Source organism: Cylas formicarius, unplaced genomic scaffold (genome assembly GCF_029955315.1).
Source record: "Cylas formicarius isolate icCylForm1 unplaced genomic scaffold, icCylForm1.1 PGA_scaffold_4__25_contigs__length_36172078, whole genome shotgun sequence".
Lineage (NCBI taxonomy): Eukaryota > Metazoa > Arthropoda > Insecta > Coleoptera > Brentidae > Cylas > Cylas formicarius.
Genome location: NW_026844334.1, coordinates 26,355,821 through 26,382,950, shown reverse-complemented (window position 1 = coordinate 26,382,950; position 27,130 = coordinate 26,355,821). Strand labels below are relative to the sequence as shown.

Here is a 27,130-nt window from a genome sequence, read left to right as displayed (position 1 = left end):
TCCTATAAAAAATATAAAAATATAAGAATTTTATTATTCATACCTTTTTCTACTCGTAAAACAATTCTCTTGTAGCATATATTCAAATTAAACTTTCTTGTTCGTTACTCTCCTCCATTTCGTCGTTGCAATTTTCTTTAACCCGCAGTCTAAACAAAACGAATAATAAATATAATGACACCATCAATCGCAAAGAGAAAATGATCTCGGGTGTCCACTATACACGATTAGGTAGCAGCTTTATTTAGGTTCTTTATCTAGGTTCTAGGATCTACTTGTACCATACATGTCTTTTCTCACCGCCTACCATCCCAATTCAATCAGCTATTGCCTGTAAAACCGCGACCTCTATGTGTAAAATCTCTATATGTTACAATGCCGATATGTCACACTTGGTGTGATTTAATGTGTGTACACTTTTTCACATATGGTATTTTTAAGGTAAATGGTATAATGATCATGTTCTATATATTTTAAAAATTTAATTTCATTTTTATTTCTGCATAATTTCCTAAATAATACCGATTCCTGAGTATTTTTTTAATTAAATTTTAAGCTTTGTTGGTCTAATTTAGCTCTTACTTGTAGGGGGCGTCAACTATTTGTCTTTTCTCACATTGAGCTTGGTCAGCCGTGCACAAGTGTTGCAAATAATTACTATAAAGGATGGCTTTGGCGTTTGTCAACAGAAGTTGATCGACCGAATTACAGGATGAGCACCGATTCATGTTTGTAATTAAGGTTCCCATTTATTAAAAATAGGTACATCTTTTTGATTGGTAACTACACAATAATTTTTAGAGGAAATTTCCATATTAGTTCTCACATTCAAATATTTACGAAGGACCCCAAATTTGAGAAAAACTTTTCAAACAACTTTCAAGTTACCATTGGATAAACAATTCGAGGGACCTCCAATTAGCAGTTTATGTTCCAACGCGTAATGGACATTTTAAAAATAACGTTCTGAATTAGGCTTCTTATTATTTTCTGAATAAACACAGTTCAAAATTTATGTGAATTTTCCTGAAACTATACTACAACAGGCGATATCACAGATGCAAGCGGGAACTCCCCCATTGAAATTGTATACAAATTGTACAAGCTTAAGGCATACAATGGCTCCAATTTAATCCGACGATTTCAAATTTACGTTCGGTTTTAAGATCTATAACGACACAAACCTTAAATTATATCCGCCTTTACTGTTATTACACACCGTAAAGCTTGCAACCATCAGAATAATTATTCCCCAATTATAATTATTTTCTATTGGCCCAATTTAAGCTACAGAAATGGTTGGTTCGTTAATGTTTAGGTTTTACTACATTTCGTATAGTCCTGTAGTGCGAGACCAAGTGTTTTTTTTTGTTTCTTAGTTACAGATCTTACATAATCAACTAAAACTTACTAAAACTCTGTAATTATAGAAAACGTGACTAACTGAATATGCAAGACACGTTTGCAGATGAGTTTAGACAAAGACGAAAAGTCTAGACAAAAGTTAAAAATGAGAAAAATCAAGACCAGTGGACAAAAAATGAATAGCGAAAGCTGATTTAATTTACCAAACTCAGATGATCGCGAAGTCTGATATAAATTTTCCCGCCCTTGGAAACTGCACTTCAATCTTCACACTGATATAGAAACCTAATTTACGAGATCCTTAACTTATTAGAAATTAGATATTACCTTGGGTTCTGTACCCATTTTATTGATTTATTAATTACAATAAACCCTGTACTTACATAGTTACAAAAAGAAATTAGTGTATCTATTTAACGTTGGGTGTGTGTTGAATCTGATTCGTAAAACTGTCAGTCGAAAAATTCGAAAATGTCCATTGTACCGAAATCATTGACAATTGGTTTCAACTCTATCAAATTTGGTGTAAAAAATTGTAGTTTAAGGTAAAGGTATTCTTTAGGTACTAGACTAACAATAACCCTTGGAAAATTTTCCCAGAATCCAAATATTTGTTTTTGGTTTTAAGTTAGAATAAAAATATTGATATGCGGATTTCACTAGGTTAATGGGCCCTTATTTAACTATCGACTATCTAATGGCAAAAACTCATGTCGTTGCATTTATTCTCACTCTAACTATGGTTAACATTGGGAATTTTTGTAGAAATCGAGTTTTGATATTCAAGATAACAATTACACCCCATTTCAGAGACTCTTTGTCTTGACCGATTTACATTTTTTCTCCATATTTCCAGGACTTTCCGTTTCCCTAATATTGTATCTCGTTGCCTGTACTGGGACACCGTGTATATAAAAGAAGTCTCACAGAGGCTTCGTTCTTCATTTCATTTTCATTTTATTTCAAAAAAGAATACTAAACAACTAATCATGTTTTCTGAGACATTCTCAAATTTTTTGTATTATAACGAATGGGTTCACTGCAAACAATGTGGAGGTAATTGATAACTTTCATCCCTTAATTTCGATCAGATTTAATATTTTGAAGCAAAATTTAAAATTCGGACCAGCCTATGCTTTTTCAAATTAAACTTTTTGCTGCGAAAATATGGAATTTTGACTGGTAAACTCTGACGTTCCGCTTCTTTACAGATATTTATATAAAGACTCTTTTATAATAATCACAGATGCGTCTCGTGCTGACGCCGCTCTCAAACATCAACAATGTATGCCAAAGTATTTTGTCGCGTATTTGTCGAATTGTCGCATTCCAAAGTTTAATATCGAAGAATATTGCTTCAGTGTTCAGCTGGCGTGAAAATATTTTTATTATCGCCTTAAAGGAGTTGTTGGCAAGCTGTGTGATTCTGATATTGTTAAAGTTATCGAATATGGTAATTCTTATCCTGTCTTAACAGTCCAAGATTTCTGTGCATATTTAGTGTATTTCCAGCGCTTTTTGTTTTTTAACTAAAACCTCTGGTTTCGAGTCTAATGGATTCTGTATTTCGATAAATACGTGCAGCGCCGGTGAACTTTTTCTGTTTTAAAATATTAGCACTTTAAATCACCCAAATTTTGGGTGCGTACAGTCAGAGTACACGGCGCAAAGTTCATTAGAAAGACTATTAAAAACTCCGCCGAAAAATCCATTAGTCGCAATAACGTCCAGAAGCGCGAAAAATGAGAATTCAATCAGTGCCCTTTTCATATTAAAATTTGATTACGGTACACCATTTATATTGTAACTGGCTTAGAGCCCTTACATTTTTCCATAAAGGAAGATTAAAATCTTTTTAGTAGTCTGTCGGATCAAAGGAAATACTTCAAAGTGGAACTCTTGACGTTATTCAAAAATTTTTGTTGCTGTCATGCATAAAATAAATTACTTTTAACTTGTACCTTTCGAAATTGTAACTTTCTGTCTCTCTCACTCTCAGTCGGTATTCAGCTGAAAGGTATTTATTAAAGTTTCAGTCGTTTCTCATTGTCGATCTGCTACAATTTCGGTCCTTTGAGTACAAAATTAGGTGTTTGAGACGGATCGGGTAGCCTATTACGGAATTTGTGCTTGTTATATGTGTCGAGATGTGAGAGTGTCGTTTTACATATTGATGAACGCCTGGACAACTGGAACGACTTAACAAAACTTTTTTAGCTATCTATTTCATTCGTCAAAATACCCCGTCGTCATCATTAGTCCTTACAATTGACAAAATTTATTCCCATAGTGGACCAATTTTATCTCTTAACTCCAACTAAAATGATGTGATATAAACAGTTCAAATTTTAGCTGTTTAATTAATGCCCGTGCGTCAAGTAATATACAATATATTTAAAAACAACAACTTAGGCACTTTTAAATTATTTTATTACAAATTTGGAACCTTAGCAGTCGAAGTACGACCACCAATTTGACTTACTCAGTATATTCATCAGGCACCACATAATCGCTTCCAAGTCAATGTACTCTATACCGACTTCTCGAAGACAGTTGATAGGTATAGTGTACCATGGTATTTTCCTAAGGAAAAAAAATAAGCACCGACAATTTTTTCAAATCGTATTTGTCGGATAGGATCAGTATGTCGAGATTCGTTGGCATCGCTCATCAGAATATTTGGCTACTAGTGGAGCACCTCAGGGTAGTAACCTTGAACTCCTTATTTCCCTTTTGTTCGTTAAGAATATAGTTGAAAACATACCGAGCTGTATTCTGTTGATCCAAAGCTGTTTAGAATTGTATAGACCGGTTTGTGACTGGTGTGTGGTTTACAGCCTTCCTTAGAATCTAGGTAAATGTTCTGTTTTTTGCGGCCCACATTGAAAATGTATAAGGAGGTGTTTTCTTCTGCAAAATAATAAAGTTGAAAATTAACTCTTTGGAACTATTACTCGCGGTTTTGCCTAATACCAAATTGTCTTATAAGTGGATGCTTGAACAATAAATGAATTATTATTATACAAAACTCTAAATAACTTTTGTTAACATCTACATGTACATATCTCCTACTGTTTTTGAAAAGAAAATTAAATATTCACAATATTTCATCGTTTTCAAAAGTCAGCATAAGTCAAAATTTCTACTATAGCTATCATATTATGTGTATGCTGCCATTATGCGCAATTATATGTATTTTCTTTAAAATAAAATGTACTGCATAAATGCTATTATACTTATGTGTCAGCTGTTCACTTTGTTCATACTGAATACTCAAACGACATCAAAATATTTCATTGTTTTCAAAGGCCTACTTATTTTGTTTTAGTTATCCTAACAGTTATTCGACAGAAAAGGGCTGCGGTGCAGCAATCTTTCATTCGCAGATGTAGTAAAACAAATGTTGTGGAAGTTTTTAAAAAGCTCTATTTGGCAGTTCTTTAGCACTTTTAGTGCGACCCTATGTCAATTATCCTAAGTTTAAGATACGTCCAGTCATGATTGACCTTTGACGTCAAATTATCTTTACTAGATATGCTTCAAATTTGCAGTCGAGTTTTTATTTGATAATATTCAATTGGCTCTGAATTCAATTGTATTTGGCCCTTAATTGATTTCAATTGGTTCCATTGGTTCCAAATCAGCTCCTAATTGGTCCTTAATGGCCCTGTAATTATTATCTACTGTTGTATTATTACTAGATATTATTATCAATTCACCCCAATTGGTTCATTTGGTATGCAATTATCTCTTTTATTTACCTAATTGGGCATACAATTGGTCTGTATTGATCACGTATATACAGGACGGACAAAATTTCATATAACAAACCCTTAACATTTGATAAAAGACATTTATCCTAAAGCGTTCCATTTATGAGATCTGGGATATTTTTGGTCATTTAATTTACTGTACAAAATATCACATCATATTGTGGCGATTTCGCCATGAATTAATAAAATGTTCCTTTTTCATTTTTTACATGGAAAAAGCTAAGACAAATTTTCCCTAATTTAAATGGGAATATCGAAAATAATTGTTTTTGTTTGTTTATTTTCAAGCAAGTTTCACAAATTTTCTCAAAATGGGTGCAGTCGTATTTTGTTATATTTATGCCTGTTGAAGTTACTTTTTAAAGTTGCCCACAGTCAACTTGCTGTACCATTCTGAAACAGTTTGATTGTTACTCAATGAACTAAATAACTGCTAGTTATTGACATTGCGAGGTGCAACCACCAAATCTGTGTGTGAGTGTCATTTTCACTCTATGTTAAAAATCGTCCTTGTTTCTTGTAAATCCTTTTCGGTTCTTCTCTGTCATCACCTGTATTGTTGTGATTAACAAACAATTATGCTCTTTGTGATTTGTTTTCCGCACTGTATTTTGGGCTGTGATATGATTCCATAATTGGATTTAGGTTTCTTTTCTGTTGCTTTGAATACTATATTTTCATATCTATTATACCGTTGTTTATGTTTCTGTTCTACTGCCTTTGTGATTAGATTTTCTAATTTTTTGTCTAATTGGGTTGTCGAATCCCAAGGAATCCCAAAATATTGGCGGTCTTCTGGCGATGTCGTTAAAATTATTAACTTCATCAGATCACCTAATATACTTATGTACAAGGATATATCCATGTCTTGCATTTGAAATAATTTTTTTGTCCATACTGTTTGATCTGCTGCAATTCATTATATTCATTAATAAATAATACTGGTAATTATTGCTTTGTGCGAGTTCGCATCCTTTCTTTTCCAAGCCGTTTTTCTTCTTTTTTTAATTTAATTTTATTTAATAAAATATGCTGAGTTTTTTAAATAGTTTTTTTTTTAAATAACAGAACTAACATATTACATACAGGCTTGAAAGTCTTTTTCATGCGCATTCACCGAATTTAAGAATTATTAAATATCTTCATTATTTATAACATTTCTGTTTTGAATGTTTTATATTTTTACCTTACCATTTTAGATCAGTAAGTTACTTCTCGGACAATGCACTGTCCAAAAATGTCTACTTTGTCATTTTTTAAACAAAACGAAAATGATGGGTATAGTGATTTTCATAAACCTGAACAAAGATTGTGTGCCATCCATCCAAACTAGGAACTTGTGCTAGCCCAGTAAGAACAGTTTCACATGAACGTATATCATATTATATAAACGAGAATTTTACCTCTCGAAATCCATAAAGCTGGCAACAACGCGAACGCGTTAGCAAATCCTCGATTCCGTAATCGGGTTATCCGTTCCGTCGAAAAACAGAAAATGATTTATGATCGTCTCCTTAAGTTCCGCAGCACTTTATACACGACATTTCCTTAACAATTCCGTTGCGAAAAAAGAACAATCATGATTTATTCCTTATTCTTTGGCTTTAATCGATTAAACGTTCAATTGTGCCTCGCGGCACGGCTTATTGGCGTCGTGCGCTGTAAATCACGTGGCGGCGGCGGAAGGCCTCCTACCAAGGCGGCACCCGTCCAGAAATAGTTTTCGGTAGAGCAACAGGCAAAAATGCCGTTGCCGGGAATGGGCAACTAGTGGTTGGACGTGTTTATTAGGGCTAAAAGCTATTCGAATAATAAAACTGCACTAAGAGTTTGAATTAGTTGGGCAATAAAGTTTAAATACTCTACTTAAACGCGACTTTTAAAATTAAACAAAAAGAAAGTTCCACTAGTCCAGAACAATACTTCTGGGTAGGACATTTCTTGATATACCTTCAAAATGAATAGAAGCAAATAAACATTTAAATAGCTCATATAACAATCTAAATCATATTTTAGATATTTAAGTAATTTTTTTCCTTTTATATTACATTAAATAACAATTTTATGTTTTGTTCAAGACATACAAATATATCGTAGTCATAAAAATGCATTATTACTAGTGAAATAAGAATTTTTAAGTTCTCAGTTTTATGAGGAAAAAATTCTTACTTTAAATAATATCTAAAAGATCAATTCCAAGTTGATGTGACTGAAGTTAGATTTGGTTTTGCATTCGGATTTGCAAATAGTACAGTGAACCAGTTTGTTAGTTTTCTTAATTAAAAAATTATGTATATTCCTATGGATAAGCTGGGTAAGTAAGCACGGAAATATTGTAATGGAACTCCCAAAAGCCATATACAATGTTGCTAAACAGAAAATAACCCCTTTTCCCAAGCATCACCCCAAGAAATTTAATAACTATTTCGCAATCTCACAAAACCACCAACCACCTTAAAATCGTCGGGAAGATACAACACCCTCCAATAATGAGATGCTCTAAAATTTGTTTTATTTATTTCGAAATCTCAAAAAAATCTGACATCGTCCCAGATATTCAATTAGACCAATGAAGACCCACTTAGGAGAGCTTCAAAATTGCTCAACCATCTTAAAATCGTTGGGAATTACCCCAATCATTCGTTTTATATTGAATTAGGCCATTGAAGAGCCACTTAGAAGAGCTTCAAAATGATGTATTACTGAACCATCTTAAAACTACCCCAATTATGAAATGCCCTAATTTTTTTTTATTTATTTCGGAATATCAAAGAAATCTGTCGTTGTCCCAGATATTGAATTAGAACATTGAAAAGCCACTTAGGATTTAGGATTCGGGATTAGGAGCTATTGCTCAACTTTGATATGCCCAAAAATTAATTATTAATTGGAAACATTCAAAAAAGATTTATCAAAGCAGCCAATTATGTTCAACACACTATTACAGAAAATTACTTTTCTTATTATTCCAATTTGATATTCTATAAAGTAAAAATCCTCGAATATCGCAGAGCTTTTGCTGATATCTCTTTTGCAAATAAGCTTGTTATTATCCTTATGGACTCCTCGTTTTATATTACTTGTATGCGCTTTATTCCAACTACGTATATCAGAAGACAAAATTTGCGGTTTGTTTATCACTATAAGTAAAAAGTTATAATGATGTAGCAATTGTGATATGTTTGGTTTATGGTTTAAGAACTGCTTAAGAAGTACGTTTAGATCTGTTTCGGAAGGAAGAAGAAATGAGGGAGGCGAAGATCATGTGAAAGAAGGAAAAAGAATGATCAAGTGACTAAAGAGTTACCTTTTGTTTTTGCTTTCTTTTTTGTTGGTATGTTTGCTATTGTATTTCGCTGTATTTTAGGACATCTCATGAGTGGGGGTGATTTTATATCTTCCCGACGGCTTTAAGATGGTTGAGCAATACATCATTTTTAAGTTCTCCTATTTGGCTCTTCAATGGTTTAATTCAATATCTGGGTCAATGTCAGATATTTTTGGGATTCCGTAATAAATAAAAAGAATTTTAGGGCATTTCATGATTGGGGTAGTTTTATATCTTCCCGACGGTTTTAAGGTGATCCTTTAATGTTCTAATTAAATATCTGGGACCACTTCAAATTTTTTTGAGATTCCGTAATAAATAAAAAGAATTTTAGGATACTTCATGATTGGGGGTAGTTTTATACCCGACGGTTTTAAGGTGGATGAGCAATACATCATTTTGAAGCTCTCCAAGTGACTCTTCAATGGTCTAGTTGAATATCTGGGGCGTAATATTTTTTTGAGATTGCGAAACGGTAATTATTTTTTTTTGTTTTTTGGGGTGATGCGAGGGGAAAAGGGATTTATTTTCTGTATGCCAACATTGGATATGGGTTTTAGGCGTTCCCTTACAATATATCTATGCTTACCCGGCATATCCACAAATTCAAGTCTAACTTCAGCCACATTCCAAGTTGCTTAAATTTCGATTTCACTTTTTGTGCATATTGCTTCAATTATCAAGATCCTTCCAAAGATCCACACAAAATTAAGCTAAAAGTCGTAAACACTATTGTTTTTCAGAACACAACGGTGTCCCAAAACTGAAATCTTAAAATATAATAGGTACATTTTTTTAAAGGTTGGGTATTTGTGGAGACAAATTTCTTCTTTACATAATTAACGTACAACAGAATGTAGTAATTTATCAATGTCGTGCATTTGGCATTATCTTTTAAACCTTTTTCCTGTTAATATTAACGATACTCTCTAAAATATGTGTGAACAGATTGCAATTAATTTGACAAATTAATTCACCCTAGAAATAATTGCAAAAAAAAATGAGTTTCTTCAAAAATCTTCGACTTATATATTTATAAAACTTAATATTTGGGGACATGCAATTTTATTAGAGAACGGATGTGTGTAAATAGAATATATGAAACGGACATTCTGCAATTCAGTTTTTTAATTGAAGACATCTGAGTCTTTCTTCGTACTGAAAGTAATTTAGGTTTGGTTTTGAACCCAAGATAACGTGTAAACTTTTTTTGGATTTAGGAATATTATAATTTCTAACATGTTACATAAACAATCTAACGCTACCCCGAAAGTCTTGACATAGAACATTTCATCCAGAAATAAATTTTTGAGCCTAGAAAAGGTTTTTTGGAAGCACACAGCAAATCATGCAAACTTAGGGTATTGGAAACAATGCTTAATATCGTGTAACATGAGCGAAAAGAAGGGGACCTTCAGCAACTCCTGAGGTGATTGTACAAGAGTCAGTCTTCACACTGTTAATAAATTAATAACATTCTCTATAACTCTATGATAATAATGACACAATTTTAAAACGCTACCATGTACACCAATATTTTATCTTTATCAAAAGCTTTTGTAAAATCTGTGTAAACCGAATCTGCTGAATATATGCTGACATTGAGTATATAATTTTTTAAATTAACAACTACAACTATCACTTATTTTTTCATTAAAAAACCGGTTTTGTCAATAACTCTGTCATTAATTAATTGTTGAAGGCTATCCAATTTTAATAATAAAATATGGTACATCATTTACGAAATAAATAAATCATCTCCTTTGACGAAAGATATTGATTTATAATTATTAATATTGACATGAAAATAAATTTTGCTTATATCAAATAAAACATCCAACTTTCATGTCGTTATTTAATGATAATTAACATCTTGATTGCTTATCATTTTAAATAGTTTAAATTTTTTCACTAAATTGTTAAAAATTGCGGAATTTAATCATTTTAGGACTTTCAGTGTTTGATGGGAACTCCGCACGGGATTACTGCGAAAACTTAAGCAATTTATATTTTTTTATAATGTCAAACTGATATTTCTATTTTACATCAACAAGCATGTAGAATATTGCGATTCAGCTAGGAGCGTGTCACAAAATGGTTACTGGATAAATCCAAAAAATTTTCTTTCACTAAATGACCTTTGGTTGGTGGTCGAATTTCTAGGAGCGTCCGTTTCTTTAATACCAATTTGCAGCTCTTGTGACACCCGGTACATTTCTTTTCTTGTTTATTTTAACGCTGGCGTACGCGTCGGTACACCCGTTTCCGGGGCCCGTTTAAATAAAACCCGGAATCTGCGCGAGGAAAACGTTCTGTAATAACCGCGGCGGTGGCGGTGAATAGCGCCGCGGCGCCGTGTGCCAAACGATCTCCAGAGACTAACCAATTGTTCGCACCTGTTGAACACCGACCGCGAACAAAAGCCACGCCACGCCAAAGCCAACACGATGTTTAAGTAATCCAGATATGAAAAATTACCGAAATCGCCGGATATTATCCGAGGGCCGGTTCCGATAAACGCGGAATTATTTTGCTTGCTTTTTGACGGGACCCAGATTAATAACCCTGTCGTGGGGTCGTCGAATCAGGATAAGCGACTCTATTGAGTCCGCTCCGGTTGAAGTTAAACAATATTCTTTTAACCGAATCGAATTTACCCGATTCGCACGAGTCCCGGTCGTGGTCATTGTCATGAACTTAAACAAAACATTAAATGATAGCAGGAATAAGTGGGATACCCTTAAAACTGACGAATTTCTTCACGAAGCACTTTATACAAGGAACTAGCTTCGCCAATTTATTTGACTTCCCCCTTCAGCTCCAAATTGCAATTTACCAGTAAATCCAATTAATAGTTTTTAGGAATCATATTTTACTGTTTTTGTTCTTTTGGGTTTGGTAGTCCTCCCCATCTTGGCAGAATCGGTATTCAGTGATTTCTTCCATCACCTTCCATACCTCCTGAAGCGACAGTCTCCAGTCAGTAGACCTTACGCTGATAGGAATTCCGCGGACTGTCTTTGTTGTGGAGTGTCTCTCCTTTATTGGCGAAATTCACTTTTCATGCATACTTTGATGGCAGATTCTGTAATTTGTGTTTGTTTCACTCTAGAAAATCGTTTTGATCCAATCATCATGCCGTGGCAGGGTTTCTTTATTCTGACTTGCTACCTCGTTTAACGCCTTATATTCAAAACTGACTTGGATATTGTTTTGCTGGATTTGGAATAGAATTTTTTGTTTCCATCCTGGGTTCATATATTTCAGAGTTTTTGGGTCAGCTGTGTACTAGATTATATCTTTTTTCAGTCGTTTCATAGAAAAATAAATAGATATTTATATAGTTTCGTACGCTACAAAACAAGATGGAGTGAGGCGGCTTATACACATTGCGCAAATTTTGTTGTTCTAGCTAATGTTATTTGAAATGATAAATATGCTCCACAGGGATTTTATCAAAAGTGGCGTTTAAGAAGAATTTTGAACAAAGAATGTGGAACGAGAACATTCCGAACTTTACACGAAAAAGCTAAAAGATTATTACCCGAAGAATGACTTATTTAAAAAGTATCTGTTAATTTAAATTTTTTTATTTATGTTAAATTTCAATTTTTTGTTTATTATAAAGTAGTTAGTAGCTTTGTAGTTCACTTTCTTGCGGCTTCGTGAATATCAATTCCTTAATGCGTGTGGCGGAGAATTTGGAAATTTAGCCAATTTTGAATTTATTATTGAATATTAGACTATAATAGAATATTTGTGGTCAGATTAGTGACTTTTTTCTTATTGGTTTTCGGCAAGATCACAAATAACTACGGAAAATTTGCAGGAAAAAATAAACCCATTTTGCAGTGCTACATTTACCCGTCAATTAATTTTGGAAGGAAAAATAGCTGAGAGTGAAGAAAGTTGCTCTCGAATACTTTCCTTACAAAAATCAACAAGTTTTCAACGCGGCGCCATGCAACTAGTGCCTTCAACGCGATGTCGGGCTTGATTGTGTGCCAAGAAAAGTGCAGCACTAATCGTATAATAAATTTTACAGGACAATTATTGTTTCCGTTTGCGGAAAGTTTAAATTATAAGATACGAAGCACTTTCGCTGCTTTTAAAATTACATGTGTGTGCGTGTGTTAGAAAAATTAGAGAGGTTATTATATAGATTATAAGAGTATAAAGGTTATCGTAAACAAATGATTTTCTGCATGTATTAAGAAGTACACAGAAAAGTGATAAATAAGACGTATGTATAATTTATTAATTGGAAAAAGTGCAACCGAAATTGTTAAAGAAATGATTTCTTAGTAGATTCCCGCGGGGGGGGGGGGGGGGGGGTTAACATTAACAATAAAAATTAGCACCTAACACCATACTTTTGTATACTCGCTTACAGATACACATGTGAGACTCTCAATGTTAGGCGAATCGCAGTTTAAATTTAATTAAAGTGTATCAAAACTTTTTTCGGAATAGGAAACGCGCATAAAAAACTATATTCGTGTGTCACATTTTCCGTTTGTGAGAAGTAAATATACAGCGTTTTCTATTCATTTCCCCAGTCTCACAATACTGGGTCAAAATCCTATAAACTTTTTGCCCCGACACGAAACAGTGTGATCGGAATATAAAGCAGCGCCGGCAAAAAGAATGTAGCGACGGCATTAACCGAAATTTATTCGACGCTCGTAGAAAAGGACGTGTTTCGTAAAACTTAAATGACGAAAGATTAAAAGTTAACTAAGGCCAATTTCGTCCCCACTAAGTCGAAGATAAATTGAGAATTAACCACATAACAGGAATATATTTTTCGTTTGACTTGTTTGTCTGCAACCCCAACTTTTAATTTAGAATTTGGTGGCAGGTGTTGCTTAAAAATTATTTTTTAAAAAGAGTTGTTTCCAAATAGCTACAGACTTAAATAAAATCAGGAAGCAATTATCTAAATAAAATTTCATCTCGAGTGATATACGTGACTGTTTTTAAAGCGACAACAAACACAGGGTGTCCATCTAAAAACTAACCCATTTTAAGTGCTTATAAATTGAGAAGGAAAAATGATATCAGTGTGCTGATGATATCAAGTTACCTAAAATAGGAGAAAAAAATTCTCTATATTATTCGATGATTGACGTGAAAAACATGAAATGAAAAAGTGTGTATGCTACATATTAAACAACAACTAATTAACATACTATTAAATAACAACCAACAACAGTAACAATAACCACGTTAAGAAAACTTATAACAATTTTAACAACGAATAATTGGAAAAATTAGTTTTAATTTATACACTTATGTTAATTGAAAATTTTGGAAAATGGCAACACTGTCAAATTTTTTTAAGAAAACTGATGAATTTTGTTAAACCACACATCGATATCATTTTTCGTTCTCAACTTATATGCAATTAATTTATAGATAGACAACCTATATGAGTATCTAAAATTTGTTAAATTCTTTTTTCTGAAAAAAAAACATTAGGTAAGTGTACCGAAATTTTGGGCCATGGGCGTTTGTGTGTAATACTAATTCTTCAAAGTCATTTGAAATTACCACTGCAAATTTGTATCTGCTAAGGTCTAGTAGGCCATCTTTTCACTTGTTTTCAAATAGGTTTACATTTTATTAACACTCTTTAGTATTTATTATTGTTGTTAGTTAGTCAGGCAAAGATTAAATGAAGCAGACCTAAAACCATACCAAGACGGATCGATAAAGTTCTTTTTTTAATATAAAAAAAATTGTCGATTTTCTTTTGCCAGAACAAATATTCTATTCCATTACATATTCCAATCTCATAAACGCCACTTGTGGAAGTGATTGGACAAATGACTTGTGACTTATGCGTCGAAAAATTATTGCCCAATCATAATTTGCCATATATCTATCATATTGGATTCTGTACTACAAGTATGGAAAAATATATAAAATGTGCCAAAATATATTGTAACATTTCAAAACTGCCAAGCATATATGGCGTTGCCTTTGGTGTTGAACTTTGGTTAAACGAAAACAGAAACAGCTCATTCACACCTAGATAAATAAAGTTTCTTTTACTTACGTAATATCATTTGCTCCCTTTTTTCTCTTTTAATTGTCCTTTTGCATTTCCATTATGACGAAACCATAATCGTATATCATAAGCATATTTTTCCATGAGTCCTGAACCATATTACTCAGAGAATTCAGGCAGTCATAGTAAAACACTTACTGTACTGTAACTATTTTTTTTTCTACTCCCGTCTATAAAATGCCTAATTACGCACCGATCTAGCGTGCGGGAAGCGTCACTTTACCACTTCAGTTTCGTTTCTCACGGATCCGAATCACTTCGGACATTTCCGGGATTTTACCGCAGGGGTTTGGGAGTAATCGCTCCGCTCGTGTCAAATAAACTCGTGAGTCAAGTGCCGTATACCGCACTTGTTGCATAATATTAGTATATTATGCACCATTGTCTTATCGTAAAAACAAAAGACGGTCCACTTAAATTTATTACAACAAACTGTTTAAATGGCTTGATTCATGAAAAATAGTTTTTAGCAAAAAAAATTATATGAAAAATAATTATATTAATAGTTTTATTGGGTTTGCCCCTTGTTAGAAACTGTGATATTTATGATGTTATCGGCAACGCCGCATCCAACCGGCCCTCCACTGACAGTTACGGTGAAGCGAACAAGTGGTTAAAATTATTTATCGTTTCCATTTTATTCGCAGTTCGACGGCAATTAAACCGAACCCTTCTTTTTTATTATTGATTCCCTTTAATAGTTTGATAAATGATCTTTCCCTGCGATATTTCAATTTAATGGCCTGAAAAAGTAACGATAACCTTCTCGAGGGTGTCTTTTTTCTGCAAAAGGGGCTCAAATAGTGGAGTGTTGCGGATAAATCTCAAATTAGGAAATGGATGTATGTAAACAGGTGACTCGTTTATTTATGCAGGAGCATCACAATCTTGCTTTCAATATAATCTATTTACGCCCAATTCAAGAGTAACTAGCAATTGGAAATGAGACTTGTTCATACACATGTTCGTCATATTTCACATTCTTCTTTAAAAGCAAAAAAATCTTAGCGTGTCCTGGAGTCTTGTTGTTTTGTAATCGTTGTTTAATAATACAGGGTGTTTACAAGTTCGTGCAATTTATAATATTATTAAAAATTTTTGGTTTGCGATTTTTTTTAGTTTTCAGTCATTTTAACGAGGTATTCGAAAAACTAAACCAGGTCATGAGGAGTAGTTTTAATTATTTTGATATATACTTTCCACATACATTCGACGTAAATTGCCGATCAAATTTATTTATTAAACGTGAAAAATATTTGTCAGTCTGGTTTTAGTGTTTAAGGTGTACATGAAAAATTCAAAATATAACGAAAAACAGGTACGTGTATAATTGAAATGGGAGAAAAAATATTTAAACTCTTAGTTCAAAATATTAAAAAAATCGGTAATACAAAACCTGAAAATCAACGCAAACAAATTAATATAATTTGCAGCCTTCATAAGCCAGGGCTAAAAACTATAAAATGCATTTTTCTCTAAAATGGGAACACAACTAGGCACCCGAAGATTATTCGGTTTGTGCACAAAATGTAGGACTTTTAAATTTTGTATAACTGAGCTAAACAACAAATGTTTGCTCTCTTCGCCGGCTTATTATCCATGGATGATTCCATACTAAGTTTCAGTACATTCAATAGAGTGCAAAAATTGTATTAACTGTAGTATATTATATTTAATAACTTTTACAGTGTTCAAAAACCATTAGGAAAAATCATAAGATTTATTAAAGTTAAAGTTATTAAAAAGTAGAGGCCTCCAGTTTAAAAGAATGCTCGACTTCTTCGAGAAATTAAACTACATGGTTAAAATATTCACGTCTAACTTATCTTATTCTGCTAGATTACAGCAGAGTATCTAATACGGTTGATACAGAAATTCCTTGTCAAAACTTTTTTGTTTGTTTTTCAAGACAGACAACTCTAATATTGACAGAAGATGGCAATAGATTGTCTACATCAACAGTAAATATAGCACCCTTTCTGTGGCGTAACCCCAAGGCTCGATCTTCTGCCCTCTGCTCTTCACAGCATACATCGCTGATACCTAATTGCGTTATTCCTTCCAAGCAAATTAAGTAATTGAGCTACAAAGGTAAACGAAGATCTAAATTCCCTATTCGATATATCTTCAGTTATTGTAATCTGAAGCTTAATATAGATAATATAGACTTTAAAACTGAAAAAAAATTGGATGCTATTGATGGATTCTGACTTACGATTTACAAAACTCAATTGGCTCTATCCATACTCCTATGAATTCATGCTATTCAAATTATCAAATAATGTAACCTTAAATTATCTCTGGGTGAGTCATTAATTATTTCCAGGTTATCAGATTTTCTTACAATATTAGAAAATATGTCAGGATCAGGCAGGTTATAAGCAAACAGAAACGTCTATTGCTTAAATCCTCATTCTTGCTTAAAAAACATTATAAACAAATTGGAAGTGTTATTTCTTCTTCTTTAAAAAGTGTGTATAGCACTAATACAAGAAAAAAACAGTTTACTACGTTTACCTCGACATAACACAGCATAATTTTCCAGAGCTTTTTTTTTACCACTGGATTTTTTAAACGATTTCTCCTTACTTAATTACAAAAAAAAAACTTGAAAACATTAATCTTTGATAACGAGAACGATTGTTTATTATATTGCAATAACTTTTATAAGCGCTGCGAGTGTTTCTTGATTATTTATATTGTTGTCCAAGAGTGTTTATTTTATTTCTCTCTTTGTATAAAAAAGGTTAGGTTTAGAAACGCCCCTCGGGTGTTCCTTATTATCCTTGTTTATAAATTTGTGATGATTAAATCGTAAAGTTTCTTGCTTTTCAGCTTATAATGACGCATCAATCTTCGAGACACAATAGGCCAACTGTACAATAGTATGGAATTTAAATATGTAAGATAAATTTTATAGGAAATCCTATAATTAGTTTTAATTACAAAATTAAAAAAATATTACTATTTTCATCCTTAGAGATTCCAATATCATTTCCAACGGCTGTGAAAATATATGTTAAACCTAACCAGACCAGGCCTATAATACTCTGGTATAAAATGAATTTCGATGTCGATTTCGTTGTTATGCTACATTAGTTATTACTATTAACGGAATTTGCCCCATTTTGCTTCCTTTTATTTCAACAACACTGACGCGTAGGGTATAGATACGGGAACAAAAATCGCAGATCGTAAAAATTTCATATAGTCACATTAGATCTCGTGCAGGCATATTTTTATTCGGGTTGACACCCCGTATTATTCGGGATGGTTCGGCCCTACGCGGCTCCTACACGTGTCGCCATTATTCGCAGCCAGTTCAAGCGTGCACCTGACAGCTGTCTTGTCGACGAAACGTTCAAAATGCCGCCTTCATTTTCTGTGTCTGTTTTGCCACCTTGACAACCGTAGGAGAAATCAATAGATGGGGATGTTAGATGAAGTTCACCCCGACAACGGACATATCTTATTACGCTGGCGATGTTTGGGAAACGTTCGAAAGGGGCACCACTCCGCAAATATTTTCTTTCTTTCGCTGTCAGGGAAAACACATTATAATCATTTGATGTTGCTATAAATGCTTATTATTGTTGGCATATCGGATATTAATAATAGCGGCGGGTTAACCTTAAAGGGCGATGGCCTTAAACTTAAGTAATCAAATAGGGAGAAAATGTAGGGTGACTAGCAGACTATTACTTGAGAATGGATTAATCGAGGTTTGTTAATCTGTGGAGCTAGGTGGCGATTGTGTCTCCTTTTTTTTTTAAGTCATTGTTATCCAACTCCAGTTCTATTCGAAGACATTTCAACTATTTTGGAACTCCGATTTTGGTGGCGAAGAGCTTTGAACAAATTGAAAAATAATAATTTTCTAGCGATTTTACTGCTCAGCAAAAAACTCAGAAACAGTAACAATTTTCAAGAGTGAACTTAAAGAACAGTTGCTGGAAACTAACTACATTTCTAATTTTAAGCACTAAGGCGCAGGTGGGGCAACTACCTACCCAACACAAATAAATTGCCGACTTTTTTCAAGAAGTGCAGCTGTAAGGTCTTGCGGTGAGGAACTTCTTATATTCAGTTTCTATTCAATTGTTTGCTGTTTTAAAATTTAGGAACTGCTTTTCACAGAAGCAAAACTCTCTCCCGCAGTAATTTTTATTTATTTATTAATATTTATTATTTTTTTAATGATATTTATTAACAAGCTAAAGACAACGTAAAAGACGAAAATCACTCAAATGAAAAGTTTTAGTTTTTCCACCAGCGTCGCATTGATTGATGATAACTAACATTCAGATATATATTTTAGATTTCAATAATTTAATTTGCACTTTTCTTTCTGACTCATTTTAAATGTGTTATTTTGAGAATTTTTACTAATCAATTGTTCAAAAACTTGCCTAGTGTTATCACAGCATTTTCGTTTTAACAGTGAATTTACTCTAGCAATCTCTTTTTGGTGTACACCATCCGTCATGTTGTACAACATCCGCAGTTATTTTTGAATTTAAAGCGGTTCGGTTCAGAGGAACAAAAATATATAAACTCCTCACATTGTATCTTTAATAGTTGACATTTTCCTATTCAAATCTGAGAATAATAATAATAATAATAATAACATATTTCAATTTGCTTTGTAAGAAAAGTACAAATGAAATGACGTCAGAAACAGACAACGATTAATTAATATTATTAACCAAAATATTCGTCAAGTGTATATGGTTCTAGGCTTATTAACATTTCCCTAATACTTTTCTTAAAATTTCCAATAGTGCTTATACATTTCACAGAGTTCGGTAGCGGGTTAAATATCTTGATGCACATATAATAAGGTCTTTTTTCTGCAGTCTGTGACTAGGTTCGAGTGTTATAATTGTGTATTATGTTTGCGTAAAATATTAGACATTCGTAAATATAGTTTCCATAGACGGTCATTATCTGTAGTTGTCCTCTGCAAGAGTCATTGTACTGCATTTTTCTCATAGATTTTATGGTTCTCTTTTGAATAATAAACACTTTTTTAGTTCAGAACTACAACCCCAGAATATTATGCCATGCTGCACAAATAGATTCAAAGTTAACATAACAAACAGTTTTTAAGGCTTTCGTTCTCATATAACTTCCGATAACTTGAATTGCATAACCTACCCTATTTGTACATACTGTCCATATATGCGTTTCACATTCTAAATGTTCGTTTATGTGAACACCTAAAAACTTTGTAGTCTCCGTAAACTCTGCATCTATTCTATTAATTTCTAGATAGTCAGAAATCTGGGCTATTTGATTTTGTTTTGTTCTAAATAAAATCATCTTTGTTTTATTAGGAGTGACTATTAGTTTGTTTTGTATGAGTCATGAATTTATTCTCTCGAATGCATTTTCCGTTTGATTTGTTACAGCCAATAGATTTCCTCCAGGTACTAAAATATTTGTATCATTCGCAGAATTAGTTATCAAAAAATTATCTATGCCTATTGGTAGATCCTTTATTTAAAAAATAAAAAGAATTGATCCTCGTATGCTACCCTGTGGTATTCTTGTACTATTTTGGAAGATTTCATATTATGTAATATTGTTTTTACTTTGGACGGTGACGTGCTGTTTTCTGTTTGAAAGGTATGACTGTATCTAATTGAGTGGTTTACCACGAATCCCATATCTTTCCATTTTATCCAATAAAATTTTATGGTCTAGGCAATCGAATGCCTTACTGAAGTCTAAGAATAAACCTATGGCTAAGTTTTTTTTCCTCAAACTGCTCCAAGATGGTTTTTGTGAACTGAAAAATGGCGGAACTGGTTGATCTGTTTTTTAAGTAGGCATGTTGAGAGCTAGAGAACTATTGACATTTATTCATAAATTCAACTAATCTGGAGCATATCAGCATGTCAAACAGTTTGGACAAACTGGGTAAAAGACTAATTGGTTGTTAGTTATCTAGATCTTTCAAGTCTCCTTTTTTGTAAACTGGTTTAATTAGACCGCTTGCTTCATTGTGTTGTGGTATTAATCGATAGCTTCACTCTACTAGCCGGAATTTGATAATAGCCCCTGCTATATATTTTTTTTAATTTTACTGAAATTTTCAATATTTCATTTTGGGTCCCAGGAATTAGATGTATTGACTGACTATTACCTATTATGTTATTTTTAAATGGAATATAAGTTATCGCATCTAAAAGTGCTGGGATTATGGTTGTTAGGTGCTTGTTAAAATCGTTTGTAAATTTTGTAGGATCTTCAGGGAAGCCTGGAAGATTTTTGCTACTTTTTCCTGTAATTTCGCCGCAGATTGACCACATATTTTTCAATTTATTATCCGAATTTACTATTCTCTTTTCGTATAATTGCTTTTTTTCTTCAATTAGAAGTTTATCATATTTCTTCTTTGTTACTTTGTATAAATACTTTTAGATAATGTTTGTTTTTGACAAGGTTAGCAGTATATCTAGTCTCCGTTTAATCCCTTTTAGATTTAAGGATTTTGTAACTTTGTTTTTTTTGTTGCTGTGAGCCCTTTTGAGAGGGAAGCACTCATTGAAGATGTTTATGAAATCATGTATAAACGTATCCACTGCATATTTACATCTAAGAAGTCAGCATTGTAGACTTTTTCCCAGTTTTGACGTTTCAGCCTTTCAAGTAGGATGTATTCCGAAAAAACTAAACATTTCAACATTTCAATATTAAAGTAACCTGCCATAAATACTATAGTATTGTCTATTTCTAACAGTATCAACATCAGTTCTAGTTTACTTAAAAATAGATGAAATTGTCCATGAGGAGGTCTATAAACTGATACGATGATGGTTTTCTTTTTTTGTAGTATGCATTCCACCGCAGCACATTCAAATTTCCCTTGTACTGATAACTCACCAATTTTCCTACATTCGCTGCTTCTCAGGTTTTGCTTAACGTATACGGCACTACCTTCATGTTGTCCCTTATTCCTACAGAAGCTGGCTGCTAATTTAAAATTACGGATATTAATATTTTCAAGTTCGGGCCGAGATTTCCAGTGTTCCGTGATGCACATAAATACACAGTCGCGATAATCACTTAATAAGTCTTCTTTTTTGCACACACTATTGCCTATTGATTGTACGTTTTAGTGTATCAAAGAGTATATATTTTTATTTGTAGGCTAGTTTTGCAGGGTGTTTTCGTTACTTGCAATTTTTCTTTTATAGTTCATTGCTTTTTTGTTAAAAAAAAAATCTTCATAATTGATACTATTTTTAAAGCGTTCCAATCGTCGCTGGAATACTGGACAGTGTTTAACTCTCGCCGAATGGTTTGCCTCTGTGAGTTTTATTTTTATGCAGTTGGGACATTTAACATATCTTTTATACAGCTTTTCCTTTCGTGCATTTCTGCACATCTGTGACAGCATTGTGTTTCAGTGCAATGTTGAGCCACATGTCCACTTACACAAAAATGGCTAAATTGAGATGCTCTTGGACGTGCACTTTTACTAGGTTAAAATTGATAGTTCCTTTTTTTAGAATCCATTTGGCTATATCTGAGATGGCTTGAAGAATCTTTTGATACATTACGACAAGGATTCTTCAGGATGACTTTCACTTTGTCCACAATGTTATACCTTAATTCATGCACTATTTCGACATTCAATTTCTGTACTTCTTCAAGGAACTCTTTAACCGAAAATCCTTTATTGGTTCCTGTGCCTATAAACATTGGATCGTTACTATTATTTATTTGGTTGATATTTATACTTGCTTTTGAACTTATACTTTTTAGTTTCCTTTGAAGATTTTTATTATAATTCTTTCTATTATAATTGCTCTATCTTTTGTTGGTCTGATACTTTTACGTCCTCCACCAATTTCCTTTACATCTATTTCCTGTTTAAGTTTTTGTATAGCTATTGTTGAATCTTTAACATTTTCGATTCTTAGGAGCACCTTGTGTCTTTTAGTAGTTTTTGGTGTTGTCCACTTTCCTTCCATCTCCATGTCTAGTGCTTGGTTTACTTCTGCTTTTTTTGTTACATTTCTTGTATTTAGTATGTCTGAGTATGTTCTTCTTGTAGCATCTTCCTTATGCGAGACAATAGGTCCCAGTTCATTTTCTTTATATGATGTATTTTTAGCTGACTCTCCTTATCCGCACCTAAATACGACGAAGGTTAGTAGTTTATTTAGATTGCTGGCAGCTTCTCTAATCCGTTTTCTTTCTTCTTTTCTAAGATTTACTTCATCATGACAAACTGTCTTGTTGACTTTGACTAGTTCTAGAAATATCTCTTGTAGCATACTTTCTAAAATCTCGTTGTCTCTGTTGTCTATTGACATTTTTGCTGTTTGATAAGCTTCGCACTGCCTTTTATTTTTATTTTCCATTTCCCACGTAGTTTCAGATCTGGATCTTTTATTAGATACCTGTTCGTTTGCTTTTTCCTTTGGTTTACTGTAGAATGTTACATCTAAGTTTTCATTATTGTTCATCGGTGGTGGAGTTCTAGAAACCGAGTTCCTGGGTTTCAAACTAAACTCCAAAATATTTTTATTATTATTCTGAATATTAATTAAACTCAGTCCGCCCCGTATTTCATCATTTTCACCATTTTCATCTTTCTTTAGTAAATACTGCGGTAGTTTTTATCGTAGTCGAGGATTTCTTGCTCTCGATTCCGACGGTTTTATTTATGTCGGTATTTAACGATTTTACCGAGCTCGCGGACAAACTTCTTGTTTTAGGCCTTCTGTTGGTTTTATTTATATTCCTCCCCGTCACTACTATCCCTCATTCTTTTTCTAAAGGTCTATCATTAAAGATTCAACAGATATGACACATTTTATCAAAGTACTTTAAAACATGCCTTTACACTTCAATAATTAATATACTATATTAATATATAACAATTCAAAACTGTTATTTTCGAATAAAATTCATTCTTGTGTAATTGAAAAAATACCGTTATTTTAATGAAAATAAAAAAATTGAAATTTCAAGTTTATTTTATAAAAATAACAACGTATCTACGCTCGTAGAAAATCAAACTTGGGTGACTTGACGCAAAACATTTTACAATCAATACACTCTCTAAACTCTCAGCTTTTAATGTTAATTTATACAATACATTTGAATTCCTGCTGATCATCAGAAAAGTATTGAAAATAATGGAGGGCACATGAACATTTATAAGATAATTTTTGTTTGTATAGCATGTTGTTTACTAGTTATTTATTTGGACCTGTCGTTTTCGGAATTCTTGCTCTGAAGTTGTTTTCTATATAACTGAATGTGCTTCTTGATGGCACAGGTTCGTCAAATCATTTTCTGTATTCTCTTCTTGCTTCAGATATGTTGTTAATATTTTTATGAAATTTATGTGTAATTTCAAGTTTCAACACAATCTTCCACATTTTAACAAGTTTGAAGCTAAATATTTTAAGAATCTTCAAAATAAGTTGAACACACCCTATATATTTAAAAACAGGAAAAAGATCTTTCATTCTATGAAATAATATACTGGGTGTCCCATTTACAGAAATATGTCTTGCAACGAAAAATGTTTTACTTTTTTTTTGTTCGTATCAATTTCGAAAAGTTAAGCAAAAAACTATAATACTTTCATATATTTTTTTCCATCTCTTCATCTCATCAACTCTTTATTTTTTATTAAACATTAGACTAAAGATTTTTATACAGAAATTTTATTCTTTAATTAACAGGTCGACAGCGCGATCCATCAAGTTAGTCAAGGACCTACATTTTCCTTTTCTTTAATGACATGGAAGACTGGTTTTCGCCTGTTCTTTGGTTAAACTTCCCCAGTGACTTGATGAAACAGTAACTTAGCGTTATCTAGGTAAGATTTTTTTGCCAATAAATCAAACCGCTTCAGGGTAGTAGTAGGAAATTGAAACACAAATTAAAACAGAAATATACACATAACAAAATCTTTAATTGAAAGAATGGAAGAGTCAAGTAAATTATCGTATTTTGTCCCTGTTCATTTGTGCAATGATTTTTTATTTTTATTTTAAAGATATGTATCGGATCAGTGTTAATTAGAAGTAATTGAATAAATTTTGAGATAGAAAAGTAAAGTTTTTTTGAAATTTACGTTTGTTGACACCGTGTTACATAACTGCGATTAATAAACTATAAACTATTTGTTTTTAAATGTATATAACATTATTTTTTAAAGTTATAATATGAATACATTTTGTTGTATTGCGTATGGTATTACCCAAAATGCTGTTATAACCAGCATTATCTTAAACTATTTCGCTGCCAGATGGGATATGTGGAATTTGAGTTAAATATTTTTGCAACCATGCTTGTCAATATTTTAAAATCTAAAATTCAATTTTGTGCGGAAATCGTCACTATCTTTCACGACCAGTAAATCGAACATTTTTTTAAATTTCTGTTGCAATGATTCAAATGACTTAATTTGATTATTCTTATTCATTGCATCTACTCTGGATCACCATTCCTAAACATTTTCATTATGCGTTTGTCGCATCGTTCCCCCTTTCTAGTAAATCCTTATCACTGTCCTCCCAACGGCAGCTTCCATGCTCTGTGGCGTTTTTAGAAAAAAATAAAAATTATTGGAGGATTTTATTATTTGCTCTGTTACAGTATCAGGAATGTTGTAGTAAACTTTGACTTGTGTCTTTTCAAATACTTAGTTAAAATTTGAATACATAGAAACAATATGTATGAAGTAGTACATATACAAATGACTTTTTGGTTCGTCACCCTCCTCCATTTCTTTGTCGAAATTTTCTTCAACCTATGGTCTAAATGGCATAGCGCAATTGATTCCGTTTAATATCGGCCAGGCAAGTCCTGACTATTTATCGTACACTATGTGTGTAACTTTTCAAGCATATCTCGCAGATCGAAACCAGTCTATCACAACAAGTTAGGGAAATTCTGATATTGAACAAGTGAACATTATGTATAAATAACCTGTATTACTTTTTGATTCCTTAGTCCTGTGTTTTACATTCTGACGATACAACTCATGTTCATAATGACATTAATAGGCTCATTCAATTTTTTTGGTGGTTAACAAATTGACAATTTCCTGTTTTCTTCAATAAAAAGTTGGAGTGATTTTCTACGCGTCATGAGTATTAGCCTTATTATTGAACAAAGTGCCCAAAAGCTCGTATTCCGCAATTAATAAATTTGCTTACTTCAAACTCAATGTTTTTTATGGGTAACGAATTGATAGTTTCTGTTTTTCTCCAATACGATGTTAGAGTCTTCCCTATGCATCGTGAGTAATAATAGCCTTACTTTATTTTCGTCCATGCCGGAAACCCAAATTAAGCGAAACTGAACGAAATTTTCCATTTTATTACTCTACACTTTTCTGAAACAGCCTTTAATAAACATAAATAGCATAATACAGTTCAATCAAATCACCTTTGTTACTTGGGAAGCCACGAATTACTCTGGAATACAGTTCCGAGATTTACATGCGAGGCGGATATTTATTTCCGAAGATGTCACCTGGAAAAAAAAATGTCGGGCCGTGAGTCTTTGAAAAAACGTTGGCGTAGGTAATCGAAACCTCCGGGTTGAACGAGGTGGTAAAACGGGATCGTCGGGGAAAACGAAATCCTTTGATCAAGGCGATGTGTACACGTCGCGAGATGGGATTGGTTTAGTAATTCGATGTTTGCCCCAAAACGTAAACCACTGCTGCCTCGGCGTGTTTACAATATTCTGGATCACTGATTCGGAGGGAGAAACGAAATTTGCATTAAGTATAGCTAGCGCGTTCCCTGCTCGCAGTTAAATCTTTTCAAGTATGCTTTACGGCAAATTTTGGATTAATTACACAGAAAAATCCAATTTGCTTTTTTTCGGTATTCCTGGGCGTCTGGGGATTCGTTTCTTGTCGCGACGGTAAGTGATTGGTTAATAAATTTTGATTGGCGATTGACTTCACGTAAATTCAGCTATCGGGTAATACATCCAAACTTAGGTAGGTTGAAAGAAATTTTAATTTCGGTTTTGGTTAGTAATACAATAACGTTTTTTATATCGTCCTTTGTCTTGCATAGCAAAGCATCGGTCTAAATGAAAATATAATTTATTGTGGAATTGGTCTTTGTTGGTTGTTGGGGGCACTTGTGGGGATGTGAATTTAAATTCCATGCAAATTTTGCAGAATAGAATATTGAATATTTTATTTAACTATAACCGATTAATGCACATGGAGTTTGGTGGTCTGGAAGCTGGATAAAGTATTGCATTTGGGACAATGCTAAGTATATATATGCAGAAATATATTTTCATAACATATATCGAATTGTTTATTTATTTTTTTAGCAATAAATATTTTAGAAGAAATATAAGGAGAAGAAAAAAAAGGAAAGTAATAATTTATTATGTAGTAGCAGACTACTATGCTGTTAAGGTAGTACACGTAGAAAAGAACAAAATTGAGGCAAGCAATGCAAAATTGACCCATTGAAAACATACTGCGAGGCGTTAAGGGGCCGAGATCTTTTTTTTTGACAAAATTAAATTAAGTATGTTATGGGAACAAATATTGACGCACAAAGCAAAGAAAAACATTCAATG

The 27,130-nt window shown here is 32.8% G+C and overlaps 1 protein-coding gene across 8 annotated transcripts in view; it reads left to right on the top strand.

Annotated features, from left to right (window-relative positions):
* Positions 1 to 27,130, top strand: part of LOC132701343 (CUGBP Elav-like family member 4) — a 977,281-nt gene that overhangs the window by 741,535 nt on the left and 208,616 nt on the right. Inside the window, exon 1 of one of the 8 annotated variants that reach the window (XM_060669159.1) lies at positions 24,367 to 24,386. The exons of 6 other annotated variants lie outside the window; for them this stretch is intronic. The gene's annotated coding sequence lies outside the window, so the exon portion shown is untranslated. Of the gene's footprint in view, positions 1 to 24,366; positions 24,387 to 27,130 lie in introns of those variants that run through there. One more of the 8 variants, XM_060669164.1, reaches the window with a different exon arrangement.